Consider the following 15,653-nt stretch of genomic DNA (forward strand, 5'->3'; position numbering starts at 1 on the left):
GCAGATTAGTAGGCTCTTACTCCAGGGTTCACCACTCACTGCACCTTCTTTCCCTTCGGCATTGCTTTCGTGAAAACAATCCCCACGACTTTCGTCAAATCCCACAGGAAGAAGATCATGAGGGTTCGAGGAGGAATGTCGAATGAGTAACCAAATCCTACTTATGTTCTAAAAAGGAGGAGGAGAAGGGGGCAAAAACAAACAAAACAAAAACGAAGGAAGAAGATCTGAACAAACCTCTTGAAACAGAAGCAATGAACAGACGCTAGTTTTATCTACTTCATTTTTTTCTTTCTCTCTTCGTCAAATTAATTACAGTATATCGTATGAACAATAGTGTGTTTTACGTTTAATTTTTGTTTTCAACAATCGGAATATTAGATTCTAATTTAATGAAGAGTAACAGGTCATGGTGAAGTAATGGCATTTTCTAAAATTAAGTCTGACTACCACTATGTAATGCAAAAAGTTTCATTATTCAGTTTCCAAGATACACTTAGGTTGCTTTACAATGCATTAATTAAACAATATTAGTTTCGTATACAGTATCGTCAAGGATTATGTAAGTAATGTTGCATAAACCTTTATGTAACTCGAGTTCAGTCGAACTTATAACCTCGTAAGAAATGGTATTTGTAAGAATATTTACAAAGTACGTATTATTTTAAAATAAAACATCATGCAACAGCATTTGACTCGGATATGAGCTTTGTGTATGAGGTGGCTTTAGTGTCCAGTGATGAAAATTTTCCGGAAAATTTTCCGATTCATAAAAACATACTCCACTTATTCCTACATCGTTGTATAGCCGTGATGTGAGGTGGAAACTTTTCTTCTATACTTTTCCGGAAAATTTTCCGTTCTTAACAAATATCAGTGATCATGTAACAATTCCTCAGTATTCATAAATTGATTAAAGTCATGTATAGAAATGTTAAAAATTGAAAGATTTTTTAAAGAATCTGAAAAATTTCCTGGTTCAGACAATTTTCAGTACTATGTAGGAACAAGCGAAACAATTCTTCTTGAATCGAAGAATTGTTTGTTCTGTACAGCGATGAAAATTTTCCGGAAAATTTTGAAACGGAAAATTTTCCGATTCATAAAAACATACTCCACTTATTCCTACATCGTTGTTTAGCGGTGATATGTGAAAATTTTTCTTCTATATTTTTCCGGAAAATTTTCCGTTCTTAACAAATATTAGTGATCAAGTAACAATTCCTCAGTATTCATAAAATTGATTGAAATCATATATAAAAATGTTAAAAAGTGAAAGATCGTTTAAAGAATCTGAATATTTTCATGGCTCTCACAATTTTCAGTATTATGTAGGAACAAGTGAAACAATGTTTCATAAATCGAAATATTTTGTGTCTTGTATGGAAAAATTGAAGAACTTTTTATGAGTCGGAACATTTTCACCATTTTGAAGCAAAAAGTGATACAACTTTTTGCGAATAGGAAAGTTTTATTGCACTGTAGGAACAAATGTAAGGAATTTTCATGAATCGGAAAATTTTCATCACGATGTAGAAACAGTGTTGGGTAAGTTACTTGTAAAAATGTAACGCGTTACAAGTTACTTTACTTTCTCTTAAAATGTAACGCGTTACTAACGGGTTACTTGTCCCAAAAAAGTAACTGTTACTTTACTTCGAAAGTAACGCGTTACTAATGCGTTACTTTTAGGTCCGAAACGTTAAATATGTGAAAAAAATTATTACTTCAATTTTCCGTACTACTATTACTCCCGCTATTATTATTATTATTATTATTATTATTATTATTATTATTATTATTATTATTATTATTGCACGTTCTGAATCGCTTTATGTAAATGCAAGGACAAATTTTTACTTGATATATGAACATTTTCATATAATGTAACATTCATAAAATGCCATACTGCGTTACTCGTAGGGATGGGGACGAGCGAGTTTTCTTTGAAACTCGATTCGACGAGAAACATACATCTTTGAGCTCGACCCGAGAACTCGGCTCGAAAAATTTCCTCCAACTCGACTCGAATTGGGGTCGAATTTCGAGTCGAGTCGAGCCAAATCCGGTGTGTAGTTTCGAGTACATTCTTCAAGTATATTAATTACATAGGCAATATAATTATTATCAATGACACTACTACTACTACTACAACTTATATTATTATTATTATTATTATTATTATTATTATTATTATTATTATTATTATTATTATTATTATTATTATTATTATTATTATTATTATTATTATTATAACAACACTGTATATAAAAGAAAGATAGGCGGTTTGTATTTGAATACTAAAAAACTAGTTGATTGCCAACCTCGGTAGTCGTGAAGTCTAGGAGTCAAAGACATTGTTCACGAGCTTCTGAATTTGGGTTGAGGGTCTAGGTTGAGTATTCGGGCTCGAGCCAAACACTGTTAAAAGTTATAAGGCACAGGCGAAATATCTTCAAAACTGCTCGGCCCGGGTTTAGAATTGTCAACGACTCGAACAGCTCGGCTCACAGCTCATTCACTATCGACCCGAACCGAGAAGTGAGCCGAGCCAACAGCTCACCCAATCGACTCGGCTAGAGCCCTCGGCTCAGTTCAGCCGAATCGAGCAGATGGCTCATCCCTACCAAGCCAGCTAGAGCCGATGGTTCACCCCCAAGCGAACCGGCTCGAGGCATCTTCTCAGTTGAGCCGAGCGGAGCCGAGCTTGTTTTAAAAACTATCTTGTGGTCCCGCTATCGAGACGAGACGAGATGCGAGTAGTGTCCCCTCTCGTGAGCAACACTAAAAGTATTCCATATTACTGTTTAGCTTACATTTCTCATGGCTTTCGCTTTCCAGTGTAATCAGGCCTTGATTTCAAGACGAGTTAAAACGAACGAGCCATTTATCAAACTCGGCTGGACTCGAGTTTTAGCTTAACTCGTGCTCATCCCTTTTGCGTTAGAAAAATAGTTGCTTATCATTATTCTGCTAAACTAATATATAATAATAACAGTGTTGTTATGTAAAATTAAAAATACAGAATATAGAGAAACACTACACTACAACTAACAAAATGAGAACACATGAACTGGGGGTGAATCAAAACTTGCCAGTAACTCTAAAATCGATACATGCTCTTTAAAGCTAGTTTCAAACTCTATAATCAACGGGTCTCTAGGATAAGCAAACTGATCTGAAAGAACTCCAATATTTCATACCATCAGTAAACTATTTTCTAGTAATAAAGTAGACCTGCTCATCAGAACACAGTTTATTCATATTAACCCCTTACTATATATCGTTAATTATGGCATCCTAATTGTTGATAAATATTTCCCGCCGGGACACTTCAGACACTTTACTTTTAAATTCTGTTCACCATCATCCTCAGCTCTTAAGAAAAAAATATTCTTTCAAATGTTCGAACGGTAAAATATTTTCCTTCTCCATCTTTATAAAAACAACACCAATCAAAGCAAAATAGACTACCGGTATCATTGCACTCCTAGTTTACTCACTGAATGTATTGATTTGGAGCTGTCAAAATCTACGACAAAATCTTCCAGATGCTTGCAATCAGTACACGTGATTTCCCTAAGGCTGTCCTCATCTTCCAAAAGCAGCAACTGGCACTACGAACTTAGCTGTTTCTCAGTGTGTCGATGACTGTCGGTCACTGATATACGTAGTTCATGGTCGAGTGTTTCATTCTGAAAAATTCACTTACAAGGAAGAAACATTTGTTTCCGAAAAAAAAAAAAGAATACATATATTGTAGTTACTCATCAGAAATGTAACGCGAAAAAAGTAACGCAAACTAGGTGCGTTACTTTAAAAATTGTAACGCGTTACCGTTACAGTTACTTTGAAAAAAATGTAACGCGTTACTAGGAAACGTTACTTAAAAAGTAACGCGTTACTTGCGTTACGTTACTTCCCAAGACTGTGTAGAAACAAGTGAAAACATTTTTCATAATCCGGACAGTTTTCGATATTATGTATAGTGATGTTAGGTGGAAAATTTTCCACTATATTTAACTGCACATTGAGATATACAATTCCTGTAGAGGAAAATTAGACAGCAACAAATTATAATTTTCCAATTAGATTTCGGGAACCAGAAAATTTTCTAATATTTCAAGTTGGGAAGTAAAAATTTACATAGTCTCTCTCTCTCTCTCTTTCTCTTTTCTTCTCTCTCTCTCTCTCTCTCTCTCTCTCTCTCTCTCTCTCTCTCTCTATTATATCTACTTATTTATAAATGTTGCAGAATGTAAATCTGTAAAAGTAGTAAAGCTATGAGAAAACCGTCTTATGCGCATTAAACTGACAAAATCTAATATTGTAAGATCAAAAGTGGATTCTGAGGGAAGAACGCATTGAAGTTTTTGAAACATTCTTGAAATGAAGAATCGTTAGATTTTCACTTCATGAAACTTTTTAAGACAATATTTATTACCAATAAATTTTATGGCTAAACAACGATGTAGGAATAAACGGAGTATGTTTTTATGAATCGGAAAACATTCATGACTTTTAATAAATTGAAATTTTAAATAATAGAATGGGATATTTGTACTCTACGAACTCATGTTCTCTGCACTTTGCACATACACACACACACACACACACAGAGAGAGAGAGAGAGAGAGAGAGAGAGAGAGAGAGAAAGAGGAGTTGAATTGAGTTGATTTTGAGTTTAACGTCCCTTTCAGCAGCGAGACTATATAAGACGGGACGAACTGATTAACGTGAAATCCGAAATACATGAGCTTCCGCTGGGAATCGAAGCCAGGTCTTCCATGCCAATGGCGCGTATGCTAACCACTTAGCAACGAAGATGCTTGCAGATGAAGAGAGAGAGAAAAACATTGTGTAAAAGTTTACTTCCCAACTTGAACTATTAGAAAATTTTCCGGTTCCCGAAATCTAATTGGTAAATTATAATTTGTTGCTGACTAACTTTCCTCTACAGAAATTCAATTTTGTAGCTGAATGTGTAGTTAAATATAGTGGAAAATTTTCCGCCTAACATCACTATACATAATATCCAAAATTGTCCGACTTATGAAAAGTTTTTTCCATTTGTTTCTACATTGTGATGAAAATTTTCCGAACTATGAAAATTCCTTTCACTTGTTTTTACAGAGCAATAAAACTTTTCGATTCACAAAAAGTTGTTTTACTTTTTGCTTCAAACGGGTGAAAATTTTCCGACTCATAAAAAGTTCTTCAATTTTTCCATATAAGACGGAAAATATTTCGATTCATGAAAAATTGTTTAAGTTGTTCCTACATAGTACTGAAAATTGTCTGATCCATGAAAATTTTCATATTCTTTAAACGATCTTTCACTTTTTTACATTTCTGTACATGAATTTAACCAATTTTATGATTGCTGAGGAATTATTGCTTGATTACTGATATTGTTTTAGAACGGAAAATTTTCCGAAAAAATATAGCGAAAAATTTTCCACCTCACATCACTATTAGTGTCTCAAATCTTAGGGTATATGAGTCGCAGCGAAGTAGGTCTAACGTCCTTTGGCAGCTGACAGTTAAAGCTAGTAGATGTGCAAATAATGTTGGAACTCTTACAACGAGACGGAAGGTATTGCGCCGTGAACGGAGTGAACCTTCCACAAAACGATGCTACATGTCACAATTTTATTTCGATAAAGGTGTAAATGCAACTCAGACTCCGAAAGAAATTTGTGCTATTTATAAGCGAGATACGTTATCGGAAACAACAGCCAAAAGTTGGTTCAGTCGCTTTCGTTCCAGAAACCTTGATGCCCAAGATGCTTCTCGCAGTGGGTGATGATCGATCACAGCAAACGGAGGCGATATTCTGGCAAAAGTCGAGAAAGACTGGCATGAAAACCGTTATGACATTCCCAATGACTTATGTTAGATATCTATCATCAAGCAATAGTAACCCAGTTAGAACAAAGCTAGCAACCGACGTTTGAATGGCACATACTTCGACTCAGAAACATTACTCGATCGAATTTCTATCTGCGAATCTCTACTGAAACTATCTGGTAATCATTTAATCCCACATGAACGAAACACTTTGCTTCTAGACTAAATCTAATAAAGAAAGAAAAAAAAAACATGGAGACAAACAATATAAATGTTTTTCCATAGAAATTTTCTGACAATTGAGTCCAGTAACTCAATCAGTAATGTGTAAAACCAACTTTAATAGCAATATTTTTTAAAAAGAGTACTTTTCTGATTATACATTTCTAATTATTTTTGTGAAAAAATAATTAGAAAAACTATTAGAAACATGTTTCTAATATTAATCTGAAAATAATCTGTTTATAAAAATATATAATTCTTTGAAATCACAAGTTATTCACGCAAAAATCAATACTTAAAGATATTATACAGAACTTTCAAAAAGAAGACCCAATTCGTCAAGATAGGGTAGTTCAGGGAGTTATGTCACAACATCAAAAAATCGTACTTCTAAAAGAAAATTCCGATAAATGGTATCATAGGTATTAAGCGTGTCACAACAGTAGAGGAGAAAATATCATATGGAGGAATTCATCGGAATTATCCTACTTTAATAAAGATTTTTGTAAGGTTAAGTGACATTTTTCATTAATGAAATTTTTGTAAGGGTTTTTGTAATATTTCTTCTGTTGAATTTACATGGTAAAATGAAACAATAATAATAATGACAATAGTGTTGAATGGACATCTGAATATGTTGTCATCTCCTTGGAAACTGAATATTGCAACAATATTAGGCCTAACAATGATCTGGAATTTAAAACAGTTGTCCCTATCCAAAAGAAAGCTGACATTTAGCTATTTCCCTAAAAACCTACCCGCACCACTTTTGAAAATAGACATGTCTGGTAAAAGAGACGACGTCTGGTAACCATAATTACAAGCCGTGCTTTATTCATAACTGATTTCTGTCAGTAGCTCCCGCCCCCTTATTAGCTTTTCACGCTCCTCTCCAGAAGGAGGTGGATCCAGGTTGAGAAACACTGGCTTAGAATAATGTTGTCCTGCTAGAATACCATTGGATTACAGGTTGAAACTGGTTGTTGAAAGATTTTCGATTCTTGGAAATATATAAGAGGACATGGGCCCTTAGAAAAATATCATAATTACGCCAATGGTCCGAAGCATCAAATTATTCTTTTCTTCTTCTTCTTCTTCTTCTTCTTCTTCTTCTTATTATTATTATTATTATTATTATTATTATTATTATTATTATTATTATTATTATTATTATTATTATTATTATTATTATTATTATTGACGTTCAACATTTCTCCAATTTGTTGAAAATTACAAGCGAAAGAACTTCCACATTTTTGCATGCATAGCAGAAATTAGGTGTGGTTTAGTCCATAAATGAAAATTAAACTCTTGTATTTAAAAAAAAATCGGGAATAAAGTATCAAGTACAGTTTTGTCTAGAAATTGCTCGTAAACCTCAGATCTAGTATTCCCTAGAAACGAAATAAAAAAAAGAGAAATAAATAAAAATTCAGATCAAAAGGGTAATTATTGAAGCTTATTTTTTTTCATAATTCGAGGAAACAAATGAGAAAAAGATCCCCTCCCCTGCTCCCTGTCAGTAATAACCATTGTCATAAATGTGTCACGGTCTTTAATGATTCATGGTGGCGTGCAAGTAGATCGCTTCCAACAAATACAGGAAGGGAAAAAAGAAGATAAGCACATACATGTATTCACTGCTATAGTACTGTACCGTATACGTGTGTGTGTTGTATGATGTACTGCGATTGGCGCCTATTATGTTATTATTACAGTGTTCTATTCAGGATTAGTTATGTTTGTGCGTGCGGAGGCGCCAATAGCTTGGTCGTTTTGCTTCTGTTTCTTGCTAGCTATTGATCAATATTAATATCTTTTATCATCATCAGATAGTGTGTGTGGTGGGAAGGTTATATATCTAGGGCGGTAAATAATATTGGATTGACCAGAAAAATATACACATACATAAAAATAAAACGTAACGTTAAATAAGGAGCCTACATAATCAGTTTCCGGTGGAGATCTTAGATATAGTAATCTAAATGTCACGCAAACCTTGTTTTTTCCTCATATAACATGGAATTTTCATCGACTTATATTTTTCCCCTGAAAAAACATGATTCCTTGAATTCCTCATATTAAAATCACATAATTTTACAATATTATTATTCTTTAAAGCGAAAAAAAAACTTTGCTGAAAACAGTAGAGAGGATCAGGCGAAATCTTATCATGTCGAACTTAGTCGAAGTAATCGCTCTAGGTAAGCTGTTCAAAGGAAAAACACACGAATAAAATATTCGCTTACATACTGTATATGGGATATTGGTCATAACCACCGTTAAAGTTTACTTAGGGTTTAGGATTTAGGAATTAGGATTTCTGGGTTTTCAGCATCTAACGTCCATGTTAGCCCGTCACGTATGAGGGATGACGTCCTTCGGAGATCACACTATCCAAGGAAAGGGAAGGAAGGATGCGACCTGGGGCCTATAGGTTAGATACCATCCGGTATTTGGCTGGTGTGAATGAACAAAACCTCACTCAGGCAATCTCTCATACTTTTTCGACCGAATATTCCCACCGGGAATCGAAACGTGGACCGCTCGTACCAAAAATTAGAGCGTTAGCGATTACGTTACGAGGGGCTACGTTAAAGTTAACGATACATGTTAACATGTTAACGGATTGACTGCATTAAAGAAGTCTGCTAGCATAATCATTGTAAGTTATGTAATACAATAATAATAATAATAATAATAATAATAATAATAATAATAATAATAATAATAATAATAATAATAATAATAATAAATAGTTTCAGTTCAAGAGTTATCATGCATAGTATGGGCGGACGGACGTCATCTTACAAGCCTCATCGCGTGATCCTCATAAACTGTCCAAAGATGATGCATATACCAGCCGACATATCACATTAAACTGACCAAAATTATATGAGTGATCCTCATGTAAAGTTTAAGAGGAAATTAAGAAAAAGTATTTTTTTTTTTTTGTAAACCTAAAAAACAAATTATACTATACGATGACCACAATAAAACTAACCCTGAAATATATACCCTCACAAAGCTTTTTCTTTATGCCACTATACGACAGTATACGGCATGGTTAATGAGAAATAGGTTAAAATAATGATCAACACTATAATATTGCTCAAAAATGAGAAATAAGACCTAGATAAATAGAGATATTTTTCCTTTACCTTGACGTTTTATTCTTCAGATATAGACCAGGGTCCCAGTCACCTAAGCTTTGTTATAAATAATTGTTTACTAATGTAGAAATTTTAATGAAAAAGATAAAAATGATGGATGATGATAAAAAAAATAGCGAATCAATCGATAGATCATATCTAGTTAAACAAAATGACAGGCTTGTGGAGAAATTCTTTTCCGAAAGTCTTTTCTGAAAGACGAATTTTTATGGCGCTAAAATGTGTCGTATATTGCCAATAATAATCGATAGTTATTATTCTGTTAGTTTATTTCTCTACGTACAATAATAACCTATGTAAAATAACACAGTACTAAGGGGGAGGTTGTATCTTTTGTTGTTTGTGTTCCCCTAACAATGACATATATTGATACTCGCACACAGGATGCTAACTGCTGGGGAGTAAAGGGATTTTCACCCCCAATTACATTTCGATCGTTCCTAACCTTGCGTTTTCCTTACACCTACCCCAAAACCATGCTAAGTAATAAAAACTTCGATTATATTGTCAAATTTCACGCGTTTTTGTACTTTTATGTAATATTAATCTGCTATCTGCATTTCAAAATAAAAGATGTGTCTTATTCGCGTTTGGTTTCTTCTAATTTTATTCGCGGTTACAGCATATTCACTTTCCCCTGTTTTCACCGTCGCCCAGTTTAATTATTCTATTATGTGTACTTATATTTGTCACTTGCAATCGTATTCTCATTCACCTCACACGGAAAGGTCCACAAATTGTCGCTAAAATCCGATTGTCACATAGCACATCAGATGCAGCATCATGAGAAATGAAAATGAGCAAAATTTAAGATGCTATGGACCAGAAGAATAGGAGCTACGGGGTTTCAGAATTTGAATATCCAAAAAAATTATATCATGGAATTATGTACGTTTAAAGTAAATATCTTGAAAACTGTTAAAGCAATCAAAACAAAAGTTGCACAATATAATGAAAACAAAATGCCCAATCAGAAACCACAAACAGCGTTGCCATAGGTGAGGCAGTGTTGTCAACTCAGCTTAAAAATATTTTGTTTGAAATAGTATCATATACAAGTGTGCAGAGATTTAAAATGTACTATTATCACTAACCATAACAGTGACGTGTAGTGGTACAGTGTTGCACACTGTTGGAGCTGAAAATGTACAATGGACAAGTCTGATATGTGGCAACAGATGCTAATAAAGGAATCTGGGTCTCATATCATGGATTTAGTTCAAATGCATAACACTGATAGTATAACATAGCAAAATCAACAGTATCACAAAATATTGATGCATTTGAAAAACGAAATTGAGTGATGCCATTTTTACGTCTTGTGTCAGCTGCGAAGCTATATAGGACGGGATCTATCGTATAAAGTGGGATCCGAACTACTATGAAAGAGAAAGTTAACAATGAAATGTAAGGTGAAAAGTATAACAAAAACATGTCCGCGGCGGAATTGGAACCCGCGATCCCTAGTAAATCGGTTGTCTAGCCTTCTAGACCACACGGTTATCCGGACCGAATAAATACGAAATGAGGTAGTAATAAAATAATTATATCTCCAATGTGAATATGGTAATATTACAGTGGACAAACATAATCATATGGTATGTAGGAGAGAAAGTAAAAGAATGTCACTTAACACGAAAGACATACACCAAGAAAGTACTCTTCCAAATATTGATTAGATAATCTGGAGAACCAGTTTACAGAATTAGAAAACATGTGTTTCTTTCCTCGCGTGTATCATTTTATTTTCGCGAGTTGTCTGCTTATTCACCGGGGTACAGAAGTATAATGCAAAACCTTCACTTTTTGCTAATGCATTCCTTTATTACCTTTTGTTGCCACTACTTCTCCATTGTACATTTTCAGCACACGTAGCTCCAACAGTATGTAATACTCTACCACTACACTTCACCGTTATGTTTAGTGATAATAGTGCATTTTAAATCTGTGCACACTTGTATATGGTGATATTTCAAACAAATTATTTTCTACTGAGTTGGCAACACTGATTAACTTATGGCAACAGTGTTTGCGGTTTTCAATAGGGAATTTTGTTCTGATTAAATTGGGCACCTTTTGTTTTGATTGCTTTAACGGTTTTCAAGATATTTACTTTAAACGTACATAATTCCATGATAAAATTCTTTGGATATGCAAATTTTGAATCCCTGTAGCTCCTATCCTTCTGGTCCATAGCACCTTAAATTTTGCTCATTTTCATTTCTTATGATGCTCTATCAGATGTGCTATGTCACAATCAGATTTGGGCGACAACTTGTGGGACCTTCCAGTGTCAATTCAAAGGTGAATTTAGATGACAACGTGATATTAACGTAAGTACATATAACGAAGTCACGCGTATAAACAATGTGAGACGTTTTCAATGTATACTCAAACACATGTGTAAAGGTTAGGTGCAAGTGTCTCAGGCAATATATAGCTAGTTAATTTACTTGTTGCTAGTTTTTTGATTTAACTAACAGAAGTGCCGCTTCTTCGCATGGGAAGAGTATGGTTTAATGATCATAAAACCAGAAACTTGAATATTGTAGAAATTGCTTCTCTAAAAAATGAACGTTCGAAAACTTAAAACATGTGTTCGCCGATGTTTAATGAAGCGTTTATACACCGAATTTCATATCTCGTTTTCTTCTGAATGAAGAATCGAAAATCTGAATAATATAGAAATTCTCCCTCCCCCCCTCTTAGGAGCGGAATTTTCCAAAATGTAAGAGTACGATTTCAGTTACTTTTAATGGAAGTTTTTATCCTGAGTTTCGTCTTCATAGCTTCAGGCATTCAGGAAGTACATTATTCATGATAAACAAAACAAAACAAAGCAAAAAAATTCATGAAGTACATTATTCATGGCAAATAAAAAAAATTCTTCATTTACCTCCCTCTTAGGTATTTCTAAAAATCTACCTTATCCCCTGATTTCGTTACAAAATGAGATCTCTATCCAAAATCCACGCTTCTATAGCCTTTTTATTTCAACTATGCCCCTTCTGGCGCTGCTGTCGATATGTGATTTCCCGTACCTCCCTCGGAAGAGGAGGGGCAAGTTGCTGCGGCCGACATCTTTCAATTCTTAGATGCGGAAGAGTTGCCACAATTAATTATTTTACGGATTTCGCTATGCTCTGTCTTATTAGCCACTCTAAGTAGCCTACGATCTTCACTCGTCAACGTCAAGACCAAGCGACTGAATGACAAATCTGCAACACAGCTGAGGTCATTCACTTCTTTTCCCTACGGAAAGGGAGGGTTTCATCCGCCAGAGGGTGACGGGGGTGGAGCCGAAGTATAGTTCGCATATTTTCCGAGGGCACAGGTGGAATATACAGTCTCTTCTATAGTACGAATGACCAGGGCTATGATGGGAAAAGTCACTTCTATTCATTTGTATAATAGTATGGATAAATTTCTTGTTTATTACTGTTGACAGAATCATATGTGTGTGTGTGTTTGTGTGTACGTTGAAGGTAGAAGACCATCATTGTCTTATTTTGAATTATTGCAGCCTCAGACTGCTTTGTCCTATTGGGCTTTATTTTATCCCCCAAATACCAAATACCTAATCTGCACACTGCTGACAAACATATCCTAACGGTAACACACAAACTCCTAACAATGAAACGCATATTCGTAATAGCGACACACATATTCCTAAGTTACACTCATACTTCTAACAGTGTCGCGCACACTTCTAATAGTGACACTCCTAACAGTGAGATATACACTCCTAATGGTCACACACACCTCCTAACAGTGACACACATATTCCTAACGGTTACACGTATACTTCTAATGGTGTTACGCAAACTTCTAATAATGACAGTCCTAACAGTGAGACATAAACTCCTAACAGTGACGTACATACTCCTAACAAATGACACACATACTTCTAGCAGTAACTTATATACTATTTGTAATTGTTTTCAACAAAAATTTCAAAGGTATATCAACTTAATCTGAAAGTTATTCCGTAATGTTTTATCCGAATTTTACTCCAAAATTTGTAAATTCACTGTCTATTTCAAATTATGTGTAAAACAAAAGGATCAGGACAGTTGAATTCATTGGATATGATAAACGTAATGCAGTGCTGCAGGCTCAAGATCAAGAAAATATATACTATTAACTGGAGATACTTTGAATCTTTATAGATAGGACGGAACTTGTGAGTTTTTACTTCTGATTAGTGCTGCTATTTAGCGAGAGCGATTTAAAAAAGCTTGATGGTGCAGTGTATCTACAAGAGCCGTAGGAAGAAAACGAAACTTTGAGAATAATGTGAATTCTCGGTATAATTTCATTGATCACCAATAAATAAGGTACACGGAGAAAAAAAAATGTAGGTGGCATACTTAAAAACGTAGGTTACATTCGTAATTCCTGTAGTTTCTGGACTTAACGTACAACCGTAAATAACATCCTGCAGCAAACGTATAGCTGAGAAAGCATGTATTATACGCACTGTCTGCATAAGTGCAATGACGTCATTCGTGTGACGTCATCTGCAGTAACAAGTATATACGGAGGTGATATCTAGCTTTGTGACGTCAGGACCATATACAGCATATTAGTTAATAATGATGACACACGCTGACTCTCAGGACAGAGCATAATTTCAAGTAATATGTATTATACGCTATGTACGTATGTTTCTTGCGTTCAACCCCGAGACAGCATCTATATTGTACTTGTGCCCCGTACGTACGACTAGATACAGTATGCGTCATGTACGTATGTATTATACAGATTTTCCTTATGTCGCACACAGCTTGTCCAGATACAGCATACAGAATATCCGTATGCACCATACAGAGTGCACATATGTAGCTTACAGACTGTCTGCATGCAGCATATAGATGATACGTACGTCGCGTACAGGTTGGCCATATGTAATGTATGGATTGGGTGTATGTAGCTTATAGGTTGTTTGTCTGAAGTATACGGATTTTACGTATGTCGCATACGTATTGCCTTTTTGTAATATACGGATTGGACGTATGCAGTATATAGATTATACGTATGTTTCTTGCGTTCAACCCCAAGACAGCATCTATATTGTACTTGTGCCCCGTACGTACGACTAGATACAGTATACGTAATGTACGTATGTATTATACAGATTTTCCTTATGTCGCACACAGCTTGTCCCGATACAGCATACAGAATATCCGTATGCACCATACAGAGTGCACATATGTAGCTTATAGACTGTCTGCATGCAGCATATAGATTATACGTATGTCCCGTACAGGTTGGCCATATGTAATGTATGGATTGGATGTATGTAGCTTATAGATTGTCCATATGAAATATACGGATTTTACCTGTATCGCATACGTATTGCCTTGTTGTAATATATGGATTGGACATATTCAGGATCTAGATTGTACGTATAGTGCACCATTATTGAAGTGCTACAACATACTGCAAAATGCATGATACATTCTTACTGTAATGTTGTCGCATAGTGTTTTTCTCTGTATGGAAACAAAAATAGTTTAAAATATGGTTGATCTCCTTTGTGCCAATAATAATAAAATTAACAATACTACACTTTTCAAATCTTAGTTTGGAGCAGTGAAACTGTCAAAAGAAATGTATTTACCTGCAGGGTGTCCTGTAAGTTTGGGCTTCCTGCTAATTCGTTGGAAAGCTACTGCAAAGCCAAGTGTTGAAAAGTGACACAAGCGTTAATTTTAAAATTATGGGCACAAAGAAGGTTAACCATATGTTAAACTATTTTCGTTTTCATACAGAGTAAATCAATATGTGATATATTACTGTAAGAATTTATCATATGGTTTGCAGTTAGTTAGTTGCAGCACTTCAATAATAATGCAAAATGCACAGCCATATACAATCCTATATTCAAACTCAAACAAGATTTACGTACAATCATTTATTAAGCTGTTATCATCCATTGCTTGTACGATATAAAGATTATTTTACCTCATTCTTTTCCTTAATAGTATCTTCTTCTAAAGTGCAGTTGTTACCACAAGAGGCCTGAATAGAATTTTCCAGAAATAACTTCTCTGTACATTTTAATTAACAGGTATGTTTTTTTGTTTTTTTTTTAATATCGCAATAATTAAAAGTATGCTGACAGCCGAAAACGTGTTCGCTCACAAGATGATTCCTACTCAGTACTCGCCATTAAAAATGCGACACCAAGAAGGAGACTGGGTAGCTGCACCAAAGTTCCCAGGCAGATACCTAATAGTAAGTGCAGAATATTCTTAACCGTCCGCTGTATTCGCTGTGACAACGTTGTGCAGCCATCGACTAAACAGATTTATCCTTCCCTGCTCTAGACATTCTGCAAATTTGGACTTTCCGGGATGCATCCTTCTTAGTGCAACATTTTAAGCAACGAGCAGTTTAACAGTC

The sequence above is a fragment of the Thermobia domestica genome, chromosome 2 (assembly GCF_964235325.1).
Source record: "Thermobia domestica chromosome 2, izTheDome1.hap1.1, whole genome shotgun sequence".
Taxonomy (NCBI): domain Eukaryota; kingdom Metazoa; phylum Arthropoda; class Insecta; order Zygentoma; family Lepismatidae; genus Thermobia; species Thermobia domestica.